At 50.9% G+C, this 12222-nt stretch overlaps 1 protein-coding gene across 35 annotated transcripts in view; it reads right to left on the reverse strand.

Annotated features, from left to right (window-relative positions):
• The window catches only part of ZHX2 (zinc fingers and homeoboxes 2), a 189085-nt gene that overhangs the window by 98701 nt on the left and 78162 nt on the right, over window positions 1–12222 (reverse strand). For 9 of the 35 annotated variants that reach the window (XR_008702124.1, XR_008702133.1, XR_008702130.1 and 6 more), the window contains exons 1-2: window positions 4184–4747; window positions 3904–3972 (exon numbers count right to left, since the gene is read on the reverse strand). The gene's annotated coding sequence lies outside the window, so the exon portion shown is untranslated. The other 26 variants (XM_055545918.1, XM_055545921.1, XM_055545922.1 and 23 more) reach the window with 16 other exon arrangements.

Below are 12222 nucleotides of genomic sequence, written 5' to 3' on the forward strand. Positions count from 1 at the left end.
CTCGGAAATCGTTTTTTCTCAAATGCCAAAAGGTGGCACGTGGGCTACGTCCTCCTTACTGCTCCCCAGCAGACATCACTAATCCATTGCAGCACCCTCTTTCCTGGGTATGCCTCAGAGTCCTTCTCCATGCTGTGCCCTTGGCAGCCATGACCAATTGATCAGAATTGGCAGGAGATGAGATCTACTTGTCACCCCTGACCTAGCCCAGTCACCTTATGTGAAAAGAGGTGGAACAGAAGCTCAGAGAGGCCAATGGCTGATGGAACCAGGAATCGGGACCTCCTCTCTCTGATGCTTTGTCTTTGAAGCTGCCCCCTGCCTCATCCCTGTTCCCTTCCCACTAAAGGTAGAACCGAAGCTGGGCTCACTTGGTGGATGTTAGGGGGTGCACAGGGAGAAGGAGACAGACATGAGTGACAGTTTTTAGGACCCTGCAGGTACAGGGGCTGTACTTATGCCGTAAACAATTTTGGTTTAACTACCAAAGCAGAGATCACTTTGCTGACAAAAGTCCATATAATCAAAGTCAAAGCTATGGTTGTTTCCAGTAGTCATGCACAGGTATGAGAGTTGGGCCATAAAGAAGGTGGAGTGTCGAAGAATTGATGCTTTTGAACTGTGGTGTTGGAGAAGACTCTTGAGAGTCCCTTGGACAGCAAGGAGAGCAAACCAGTCAATCCTAAAGGAAATCGACCCTGAATATTCACTGAAAGGACTGATGCTGAAGCTGAAGCTCCAATACTTTGTCCATCTGAGGCGAAGAGCTGACTTATTGGAAAAGACCCTGAGGCTGGGAAAGACTGAGGGTAAGAGGAGAAGGGGGCAACAAAGGATAAGATGGATGGCATCACTGACTCAATGGACATGGAGCAAACTCCGGGAGATAGTGAAGGACAGGGAAGCCTGGCATGCTGCAGTCCGTGGGGTCACAAAGAGTCAGACACGACTTAGCAACGGAACAACAACCATCTTATTATCCAGCTAGGATCACAGGGTGATGAAGCACGAGAGAAAAAAGGTAGGCCCCAAGTAAGCCCATTCCAGAGTTCCATGTCCACCACCAATGTAAGAAAGGTGACCCTGACAAATTTTTAGGCAAGTGCCATTTTTATTTGCAATATGCTACAAATCCTGGGATGGTGGATGATACCTTCTGCATAGTGAAGCATCACTTGGACAATCTATCTTCCAGTTGAGGAGACAGCCAAGGCTCCCTGGAGAATGGCTGGGAAATCAACGCTCATTGACAGTGAGGCTCCAGATGACACTACCCAAGTGCAAGTCTTAAATGATTTCCCATTGGTACCAGCAGACTCTCTCTTGTACCTGAGCTTTTCACTTCCGCAAGGGAAGGCGGCTCATGTTGGTTTCTCATTTACTGGGAAAAGGAGAGGTCCTGAGAAGTCCAACCACTCTCCATGAGGCACCCTAGCAGGTAATAAAGAGCTGAGTGGCCTCTGCCTTTGGACCGGTGCCAGGACCACCGCAGAGAGAGCAGGGAAGATGGAGCTGCCCTTGACCGCCTTCTCACTGCATTCTGCTGTGGAGCGAGCCTAGGGGCAGTGATGCTTCTCGCATCCCCTCCCTGCAACTAAGCCAGGGCTTCTGACTCCTGGCCCAGTGCTCTGTCCTCTCGCCTCTGCTGCTATTTCCTGTCCCAACACTGAACCTTAATCGGGATCACATCCTACTTCCAGAACAAGAATAAGAGCTAATATTTATTGGGCATTAACAGTATACTGGCAGGGGACCAAGCAGCTTTCCATGAATCAGTTTATTGACTCCTCCCAGCAGCCCTCTTACGTAGTAGGTACTGCATGGTGCCCATTTTGCAGATGGGAAGACTGAGGCATAGACAGATTGGCAACTTCTGTCTATGAGGCCTCATGGCTAGTGGAAGAAACAGGATTTGAACCTGAGCTGTCTGATCTTAACCACAGACACAGCCTCCGGAACTCTCTCTCTATCACTTTCCCTATAATCATTCAACAGTCACTTCCTGAGCACATCTCAGGTCCTTTGAATCAAGAACACAGTCTCTGTCCTCAAAGCCCAACTTGTGCCTCAAGACTTGCAAGGAAGCACCAAGTTACAGCTTAAGCTGCTGTTCAGCCCCCTCCCCTTCCTCTCCCACCTCCCCGCTACACAGCACTCAAAACACAGCTAACACACAGCTTCTGCACATGGACTGTCAAACTCGATTCTCATCCAGGCTGTCAGTTTCTTGAAAGAACCACATCTCTGGCCTCCCACAGTGCCCTGCCCTCGGTGCACATTTACTGCGGCAGCTGACCCAGGCCCAGGGGGAAGAATACCCAGTGACAAAGGACAAAGGAGGCCCCTGTGCTCCTTACTCAGACCTTCAGACCCTCTTCCTTTCGATGGGTGTCTTTCCTGAGCAATTTCTCCACCCGCGGCGTCTAGGGTGCGATTCTTTCGATTCTTTTCATGCTCGTCGGGCCAGGTTTTGGTCACTGGACAATGTGGTGCTGGAGGACCCCAGTTCCCTTGGGGAAGCCATGCTCACTGTCCTCTCACAGCCTGGGGACTCGGGGGAACGCAGCACAGCAATCCCACCATGTCTTTCCTTCTGGTCTGTGTGGTCTGGATCCTGGGCAAGTCTCTCAATGGCATGATGCACTGGCAACTCTTTTCTTTGGTGGTCCTGTGACAGGAGCGAGCTCTCTAGAGCCTCTGATCAGAGTCCCAATCACGCCTGGAGAGTTGCCCACCCTTCACACAGATCAGGTGTTTGGGGCCACATGTGTGACGTGTGGTGAGCGCAGGTACACCTGGCCCATGGACAATAGGTCTGGGGAGAGACCGTCTCATCCAGCAACTTCCAGGCTGTTTTAAAGCAGGACGTGTGTGTGTGCTAAATCGCTTCAGTTGTGTCTGACTCTTTTTGACCCCATGGACTGTAGCCCGGCAGGCTCCTCTATCCATAGGCTTCTCCAGGCAAGAATAGTGGAGTGGGTTGCTGTGCCCTCCTCCAGGGGATCTTCCTGACCCAGGGATCAAACCGGTGTCTCCTACATCTCCTAAATTGGCTGGCGGGGTCTTTACCACTAGCACCACCTGGGAAGCCCTTAAAGCAGGAGTCTGCCCCATAAAACAGACAGTGCTGAGGGAATGCACGTGTGAGCTTACAAAGTCCCGTCGTTCATTCTCCCTAAACCTTCCACTCATCCTCCTGCCCCTCCAGGATTCTCGATCATCACGGAACAGTTTGTAAAACACTGCCCTGTCAGAACCCCTCCCCACTTCAACATTTCCCATCCACGCTTCTCCAACCTGTGCTTGGATTCTGCCAATGACAGGGAACTCACTACTTCTAACAGAGGTCGATTTTTACCATTGCCGACCTCATTAGGAATTTCTCCTTAGGCTGAGTCACTAGCTGCCCACCTGCCTCTTGCCAGTGACAGCCGTTCAAAGGAGCAAAGGTGGCTTTCTCGCCTTCGTTTACTCATGTCTCCTCAGGGCTATGGTTTACTAACTGGTGTGAACCGCGGAGTTCCCTCTGTCTTCTAAGAATGCGTCCCTAAGCCTGGTTACAAGGTTCGTGAGAATGATCCCCAGCCCATGCCCCCCCGGAGGGTGAGCCTGAGAAGCTGGCATCTGAGCAGAGAGAGGTCAGCACAGCCACCTGCAGGCTCCAGTTGGTGTCTGGGGAGGGGTGGACAGGGACCCAGCGAATTAAGGGACCCACAGTTGGGTTCTCTGCACCACGCTGTTTTCAGGTGCATCTCGACAAAAACAATTTCAGAGGTGCAAAAGTTCAGCTGCGCCCTGGACGGGCTTCGGACCCCACTTCCCCTGCCCGGCTCCCTTCCATCTCCCTTCCCTTTCTGAAATCCAGTAGAGGCCCCGACTTTCGCCAAATACACGGTCACTCACCAGTTCCCGTGTTGTTTACATCCTGGGAATCTTTTTACTTTGACTCCAGAGCAGTCAGTGCGTCAAGACCTACAGAGAAGAAATAATCAATATTAAAAGCAGGGCAAGGCGAATGGGGGTATCAACTCCCATTTCTAGAAGGTCTGAGGCCCTGGGATCCTGGGATGGAGATGGGGAGGAGAAAGGAAATGGTCAAGGCCCAGCCACTCGTTAAAATGACCTCAAGAATCTCGGGGCTTTGTGGTGATGCTGAGAAAAAGAAAAAAAAAAAGACCCTCACACTCTGGGTGAGTCAGCAGCTTTCTGAGAAGCAGGCCTTTTAGGAGAGTGAAACTAAAAGCAAGATGTGCTGGGTGGGGCTGGGGAGGCGTCTCCTGAACCCCACTCCGAGTTGCCTTCAGTCCCTGGTGTCGGTTCCTTGGCAGCAACAGAGGTTCACAGTTGGTGAGGGTGGAGAAGGAAAGCTTTGCCTACAGGCCTCAAGTCCAAAAGATACGGCAGTCCTGGAAACAAAAGCCCTCGATGTGGATTTCCGCCCTGGGAGACTCCTGCTGGGCTGAGCCCTGTGTGCTTTGAAAATTCCTCAGGAGAGCGAAGAAGCAGGCGAGCGCCCAGCTCAGAGGATGCGTTCGTTCCCAGCGTGGCAAGTCGAGGCCTGAGCTCTAGAGGTTTCTGCAGCCCGCCGAGGCCCACCTGCAGTGCACATGTGCGCCTGGCGAGCCTGCCTATGAGCCGCGGCTGGGACCACGCTTCTCCTCACTCCCCACGCCCTGCCCGCCTTTACAGCCAAGCTTGTTTTTTCTTGTTGTCCTTGGAATTCTGAGGGGAGCAGAGGTTTCTCTATTCATCTCTCCCTGTTCTCAAAGGGGCACCCTTTGGGGAAAAAAAAATCTTTATGGCCGTACCACTAAGTGCTATCGCTATGGCAGGTACTTCAAACGTGGATCCATATGTCAGAGGTGAAACTGCATCACCTGAGAGCTTGTTGGACCCTAAGCATCAGAGCCTGCTTTTTAACAAGCTCCTCAGGTGATTCCCAGGCACATTAAAGTCTGCAAAGCATGCATTTCTAATCCCCTTCATCAGGGAAGGAAGGAAGGAAGTCAGGAAGTCGTAGCCCATTCCCCAGGGGAAGAGACAGGTTCAAGTAACCACAACTTGGCTATCAGGATTTTAATGATGCTGAGTGGTAACGCTCATCCAAACCTGAGTTCACGTGATTCCGGAATCAAGTGTTCCTTTCCTTTGTGCTATTCGGGGAAGCAAAATGAGAGGGTGATGGGACAGGCGGGCCTGGCTTGGTGGGAGGGGCCAGGGGCAGAGCAGTGGGCCAGGGATTGGCAGATGACTTCAGGCCTGGAGACGGAGGCTGACGGGTGAGTGCTCAGGGAGGGAGGCAATGGGTGGGGAGGGAGGCTGGGGTCCCCTCCTCCTCACTGTCGTCAGAGGCCAGCAACATTTCCCAAAGGTCATCCCAACTTCTGCATTGAATCCCAGTGATTAATTTACTCTGATCCCACTGTAGCTGGATTTGCCCTCTGCCCTTAGAACTGAGCATCCGGCAGGAGAAGGCACCCCAGGAGGCAAGCTGACCTGAGTAGCCCAGCACTGATCGGCAGGAAGGACAATACTCTGTAAAGCCCCTTACAGTTTAGAAAGAACTTTCCATCCACTAGGAGCTCATCTGCTCCTTCAAAGGACTCGGGGATGTCACTGGTGCTATTCTGCAGTTGAGGAAATTGAGGCACAGAGAAGTTAAGTGATTTTCCTGAGGTCACACAGCTTTTGGGCAGGATGGATTGAGGCCCTCTGAATCCAAGTCCAGAGGTGCGAGATCAGCTGCTTCTGATGGGGAAAGCGATCACATCACGGGTTTATGGTACCCTTCATTAGTGTCTAGGGCTTCCCTGATAGCTCAGTTGGTAAAGAATTCGCCTGCAATGCAGGAGGCCTCGGTTCAATTCCTGGGTTGGGAAGATCTCCTGGAGAAAAGATAGGCTACCCACTCCAGTATTCTTGGGCTTCCCTTGTGGCTCAGCTGGTAAAGAATCCACCTGCAGTGTGGGAGACCTGGGTTCAATCCTTGAATTGGGAAGATCCCCTAGAGAAGGAAAAGGCTACCCACTGCAATATTCTGGCCTGGAGAATTCCATGGACTATATAGTCCATGGGGTTGCAAAGAGTCAGATTCGACAGAATGACTTTCACTTTCATTAGTGCCTAGGGGGCTTCCCTGGTGGCTCGGATAAAGAATTTGGCTGCAATGTAGGAGACCCGGGTTCGATCCCTGGGTTGGGGAGATTTCCCTGGAGATGGGAATGGCAACCACTCCAGTATTCTTGCCTGGAGAATTCTGTGGACAGAGGAGCCTGGCGGGCTACAGTCCATGGGGTCACAAAGAGTTGGACACGACTGAATGACTAACACTTTCACTTGGATTAGTGTGCCCCAACTCCATCTTGCCTTACTCTCTGCTCACAGAATGTGTTTACTGAATAGACATGTGGACCAAGAAGAAAACAGTCCACAACCCTCAAAGGGTGTGTGACTGGTAGGTTCCTTGATGTAAACTGGCCAGCAGGCATCCTTCCGTTACGTAACGTTTGTTCTGCTGAACGTGCTTCCACAAGGAGATTCAGTGCACACAAGGGATACAGGCGACTGATGTCAACAAAACCTGGACGTCGCACTGGTTCATAGGCAAATGTTCCTGGCATGTTAATACTTTGCACCACCAAGTGAGGGTGGCTGGATGCAAGGCACACACCGCTGAGCAGAGCAAGCCACAGGGTTCCGCCCTCCCAGCTCCTCCTCCGGGCTCCGGTGGCCATGTGCTCTGTCTGAGGTGCTCTATGGCTCGGTTTGCCCTGGTCTTTGTGCAAAGGCTGGGGGCTCAAGAGACCACCCATCCTTGCCACACTCCAGCAGGGCCTGAAAGTGCTCTGCCCCAGGAACTTGGGATGAAGACATCTGCCCACTTCTGCCTCTACACCTAAGCAGCCTCAACCCTTCACTAGCCCCTTCCATCAAGTGCCCCCGCCGCCCTGCCTTTTAAAACAATATTGATTGGCCTATAGTCACTCAGGCCCTATAGTTATTGTATTTATTCTAATTCAGAACTTACACCCTTTGAACTCAACTGGTATCGTCACTTGGACTGTGCTTCATTACAGAGTCATATGAATTGTGAATACTCTGCTTCAGCCCACTTATCCCCCAAATGCTGTGATTTTTGAATTTATCAGAATACAGGGTTTTATAGGCACACATATAACATTTTAGAGCAGAAATGCCTGCATAATAGAAGTTATATTTTAGGTGCTAATATCTGTGTATAACAAACATGTAGTATGTATTTTGTAGTTCAGATGCTCAGTCGTGAACAACTCTTTGCGACCCCTTGGACTGCAATAGTTATTAAATATTACCATGTCAGAGAAGGTAATGGCACCCCACTCCAGTACTCTTGCCTGGAAAATCCCATGGATGGAGGAGCCTGGTAGGCTGCAGTCCATGGGGTCACTAAGAGTCGGACACGACTGAGCGACTTCACTTTCACTTTCTCTTTCCTGCATTGGAGAAGGAAATGGCAACCCACTCCAGTGTTCTTGCCTGGAGAATCCCAGGGATGGCGGAGCCTGGTGGGCTGCTGTCTATGGGGTTGCACAGAGTCGGACATGACTGAAGCGACTTAGCAGCAGCAGCAGAGGATGAGGTGGTTACACGGCATCACCAGCTCAATGGACATGAGTCTGAGCAAATTCCGGGAGATAGTGGAGGACAGGGAAGCCTGGCGCATTGCACTCCACGGGGCCGCAAAGAGTTGGACATGACTTAGCGACTGAACAACAACAACAAACCATTATTAAATGTTGAATACATTAAATATCTGATGAGCAATCATTTATTGAGGTATCCACACACTGAGTAATCATATATCCTGATTCTATACTAGGTAGTAGACAGACATAAATAAGATCCAATCCTTACCCTCAGGAAAGCCACAGTATAAAAAAGGAGAAAGATATATAATAGACTGAAGGTGAGGAAGACCAATGTATATAGAGGTGGTATAGGTGGAAGCAGCTAACGGATGCCCTCATTTGTCTCAGGATAAAGACCACACTTCTCACCCCAGGGCCTCTGACCCTGTGAGGTCTGGCCAACGCTCATCACTCCACCTTCCCCTTGCCCCACTGTGTTATGGGCTCCCGATGCCCAAGCTTTTTGAACCCACTGGATTCCATGCAGCCATGTGGCTACCTTATCTTACACCCTCTCTAGTCAATGCTCTGTCCTCCCACTTCCCCAAATTAACTCTGAATTACCCTGCAGGACCCAGGAAGGTAATGTATACAAAGCATTTAGAATCATGTAAGTGCTAGATATAGCATGCACATACACAGAATAGTATGTTAGCTACTATTATTATTGGTGATACTTATTATTATCCCCAAATGACTAGGTGCTTCTTCCTGGGCACAGAGGTGTGGAGTGGGGCTTGGCTGGAGCTGCAAACAGCGAATTCTTCTTGGAGCTGGGGAGTCTCAATGAATCGGTTCCATTTTCCCATTTAGCCTTTTCTTTTTTTTCCCACTTTTTTGGACATGCATGTAGGATCTGAGTGCCCTGGCTAGGGATCAAATCTGTGCCCCCCTGCATCGGAGGCACAGGACCATGAATGAAGTCCCTCCCCTTGAACTCAGCACTGGGGCATCACCCACTAGACACCTGATCCTTCCAAACCAGTGTTGGGGCAAGGGCACTGGTCTCGGAAATGACACATCTGAGTCTGGTCGTGGTTCTCTTACACACTTGTGTTGTGATCTGATGCTGAGTCCTGCCCTCCCTGGGACCTTAATTTCCTCACCAGCCAAGCAGAGCTCTAAACAGAACCTGCCTCCTTGCTGCACGGGGGATTCAGTGCCGTGGTGCCCACAGCAGTTCCTGAACGTGGAAATGACACTCACGTTGTGAGCAGCAGCATAAATGAAGGAAAAGGCTTTTCACTGTCCTTCAAGTTCTCCCTGTGTACACGTTTCCAGTCTTTCTGGCTCAGCACACCTCTCCCCAGGAAATGATCACAGGACACAAAATCCCAATGAGGAAAAATCTGCCTATAGGATTTTCCCTATAGGTCCCTCCTATCCCCTCCTGTCCTAGTTTAAACCCATTGGATGGCTGGACAACTGCAGGGGAAAAAGAGGAACAGTGCTTTAACCATTCAGAGAAGAAGAAAAACACCCAGGGTTACTCCCTCTCTCGCAGTTTATTCCAGTCCATTTTTTCACTCGGCAAACATTTAGCAGATGAGTAAGAAATTCCGGGTCTAGTACACAGGTCATGATGTCCTGGGGTGATGGCCTCATATTGAGGAAAGGATGAAGAATCCATGGAGGACAGTATTGGGGATCAGCAGGTTTGGGTTGGGGCTACTGTGCTCACAAGACAGGAAGGTCAAGTTCAAAGAAGGTGGCAAGTTACAGGCCACTTCTGTGCAGCCATGATTCTGCAAACCGGCAGTGCGGTCTTAAGTTGCCTGTCTTTGCACCAGGAAATGTTCCACTTTGCAAACCAACAACACCTTTAATTCATAAGAGCGATCAGTGAAGGACGAGCACAAAAGTCACCACTTCATGAGTGCTTGCTCTGAGCTGGGCACTGAGTGGGTCTTCCATGGCTTTTCTGTCTTCATCACAGCAACTCTGAGGAGCAAGTACTCAATACCCACTTTGCAGACAACAAGTCTGAATCTTAGGGTGATCACACGTATCACCCCGAGAGAAAACATCCAATGACAGGCTTGAACTCAGGCCTGATTGAATGGTCTTTCTATTCCCCACCACTCCCTATGTTGCCCCTTAGACTTTGACTCCATGGCTGGAGCTGCTGGCAAACTCGCCATCTCTTCCACCAAAACCAACCTACTCTTCCACAAAGACCCTATGTCCCCACTCGAGACTATAGAGGAGGCTGAGTTCACAACCTCCCCGGGGTGTGCAGGTGCAACTTGAAGCATCGAACATTGACAAGAACACTGAATGCTACTCTAGAATTGGTCTGTGTTTGTTCCCAAATATTTCCCCTGAAAATTGTCAAATACAATCAACACTCCAAAAGATGTGCCAGCACCGGGCAGGGCAGTGTTTAATTTGCTCACTGCTGTCTCTTCAGAGAAGAGACAGGCGATGGCACCCACTCCAGTACTCTTACCTGGAAAACCCCATGGATGGAGGAGCCTGGTGGGCTGCAGTCCATGGGGTCGTGAAGAGTCGGACACGACTGAGCGACTTGACTTTCACTTTTCACTTTCATGCGTTGGAGAAGGAAATGGCAACCCACTCCAGTGTTCTTGCCTGGAGAATCTCAGGGACGGGGGCGCCTGGTGGGCTGCCGTCTATGGGGTCACACAGAGCTGGACACGACTGAAGCGACTTAGCAGCTGTCTCTTCATTCCTTCAGCAATCTTTTTTAAAATATTTATTTACTTGGCTGCGCCAGGTCTTAGTTGCAGCACCTGAGATCTATCTTTGTGGTACGTGGGCTCCAGAGAGCATGGGCTTAGTTGCCTCCTGACCTGTGGGATCTCAGTTTCCTGACCAGGGATCGAACCCAAGTCCCCTGCACTGCGAGGCAGATTCTTAACCACTGGACCACCAGGCAAGTCTCCCTCCAACAGCTCTCACTGGGGCACTGGCTTCAGACCAGCACTGGGGAGATAAAGTGAGCCCTACCCTTGCAGGACTTCCCAGGTGGTGCTAGTGGTAAAGAATCTGCCTGGCAATGTAGGAGACTTAAGAGTCGTGGGTTTGATCCCTGGGTCGGGAAGATCCCCTGGAGAAGAAAATGGCAACCCACTCCAGTATTCTTGCTTGGAGAATCCCACGGACCAAGGAGCCTGGTGGGCTATAGTCTGTGGTGTCGCAGAGTCGGATATGACTGAAGCGACTTCACACGCATGCATGCACCCTTGCAGCTGGGCTGGAGAAGAGACTCCAATGGCGTGACGGGGAAGCACATGCAATGGTGGCAAGATCACCAGGGAGGCAGATGGAGGGCCTGGGGGAGGGCAGCTGGATCTGAAAGGCAAGCGGCAGCAAACCTGTCCAAGAGAGGAAGGAAGAATCCAGAAAGCTAGAGGGAATGTGTGCAGGGCCGAGGCAGGTGGAGGTGCACTGGACAGCCAGCAATGGAAGCTGGCCAGAGTGGCTAAGGCCGAGCAGGCCAGAGAAAGAACAGGAGCCAGCTCCTCCAGGGACTTGCTGGCCTTTAAGAAGCTGGGTCTTTATACCTGTCAGTGATGGGAAGTCACCAGAAGAGCTGGATTCCCAGGGTCTGCAGTTCTCAGCACACTGTGGCCCGCAACAGTCTTTGCTGAACGGATGGTGGAATCCTGTTAGTCCCCTGGCCCCCTCAGGTCCTCTGGCAATGTGAGAAGCACTGCCTGGGACTCTGCCATCTTTACAAAGAGCTACCACAGGGCAATCTGATTTGTGTAGGGAAAAATTCTCCCCAGGCACCTGGCCTGAGCCTCCTTCCGTCAGGCCTTGGTGAACCATGGCTCTGGCGTGGCTGTCGGCAGATGTGTGCGGATGAATACACCTTTGATTACAGCTCATGTTTCCGAGGGAAAGACACGGCTCCCTGGAGACTGGGAGTCTATGAAAATGAGCCCGTGCAAAAGAGATGTAAGTGAGCTGGAAATGCAAGCCCTCTGGGCGGGCGCTGGTTTCTTTATTTAAAGTAAACAACAGCAGACAGGACTAGCCTGGACGAAAAGCAGGTTCTTCGTCATTCCTAATGTGTTTGTGTGCGTGCAGGTTCTTTGTCATCCCTAACGTGTGTGTGTGTGTACAGGCTCTTCGTCATCCCTAATGTGTGTGTGTGAGTGCTCAGTCGTGTCAACTGTGTGTGTGTGTGTGCAGAGAGGACCAGCCTGGATGAGAAGCAGGTTCTCCATCATCCCTAATGTATGTGTGTGTGTGCGCGCACAGGTTCTTTGTCATCCCTAACATGTGGTGTGTGTGTGCAGGTTCTTTGTCATCGCTAATGTGTGTGTGTGTATGCTCAGTTGTGTCAACTGTGTGTGTGTGTTTGTGCAGGTTCTTCATCATCCCTAATGTGTGTGTGTGCATGCTCAGTCATGTCAACTGTGTGTGTGTGCACACGCTCAGTAGTGTCAACTGTATGTGTGTATGTGTGTATGTGTGTGTGTGTGTGTGTGTGTGCAGAGAGGACCAGCCTGGACAAAAAGCAGGTTCTTCGTCATCCCCAGCGTGTATACGTGTGCATGCTCAGTCATGTCAAGTGTATGTGTGC

Source organism: Bubalus kerabau, chromosome 14, assembly GCF_029407905.1.
Source record: "Bubalus kerabau isolate K-KA32 ecotype Philippines breed swamp buffalo chromosome 14, PCC_UOA_SB_1v2, whole genome shotgun sequence".
NCBI classification, from domain to species: Eukaryota; Metazoa; Chordata; class Mammalia; order Artiodactyla; family Bovidae; genus Bubalus; species Bubalus kerabau.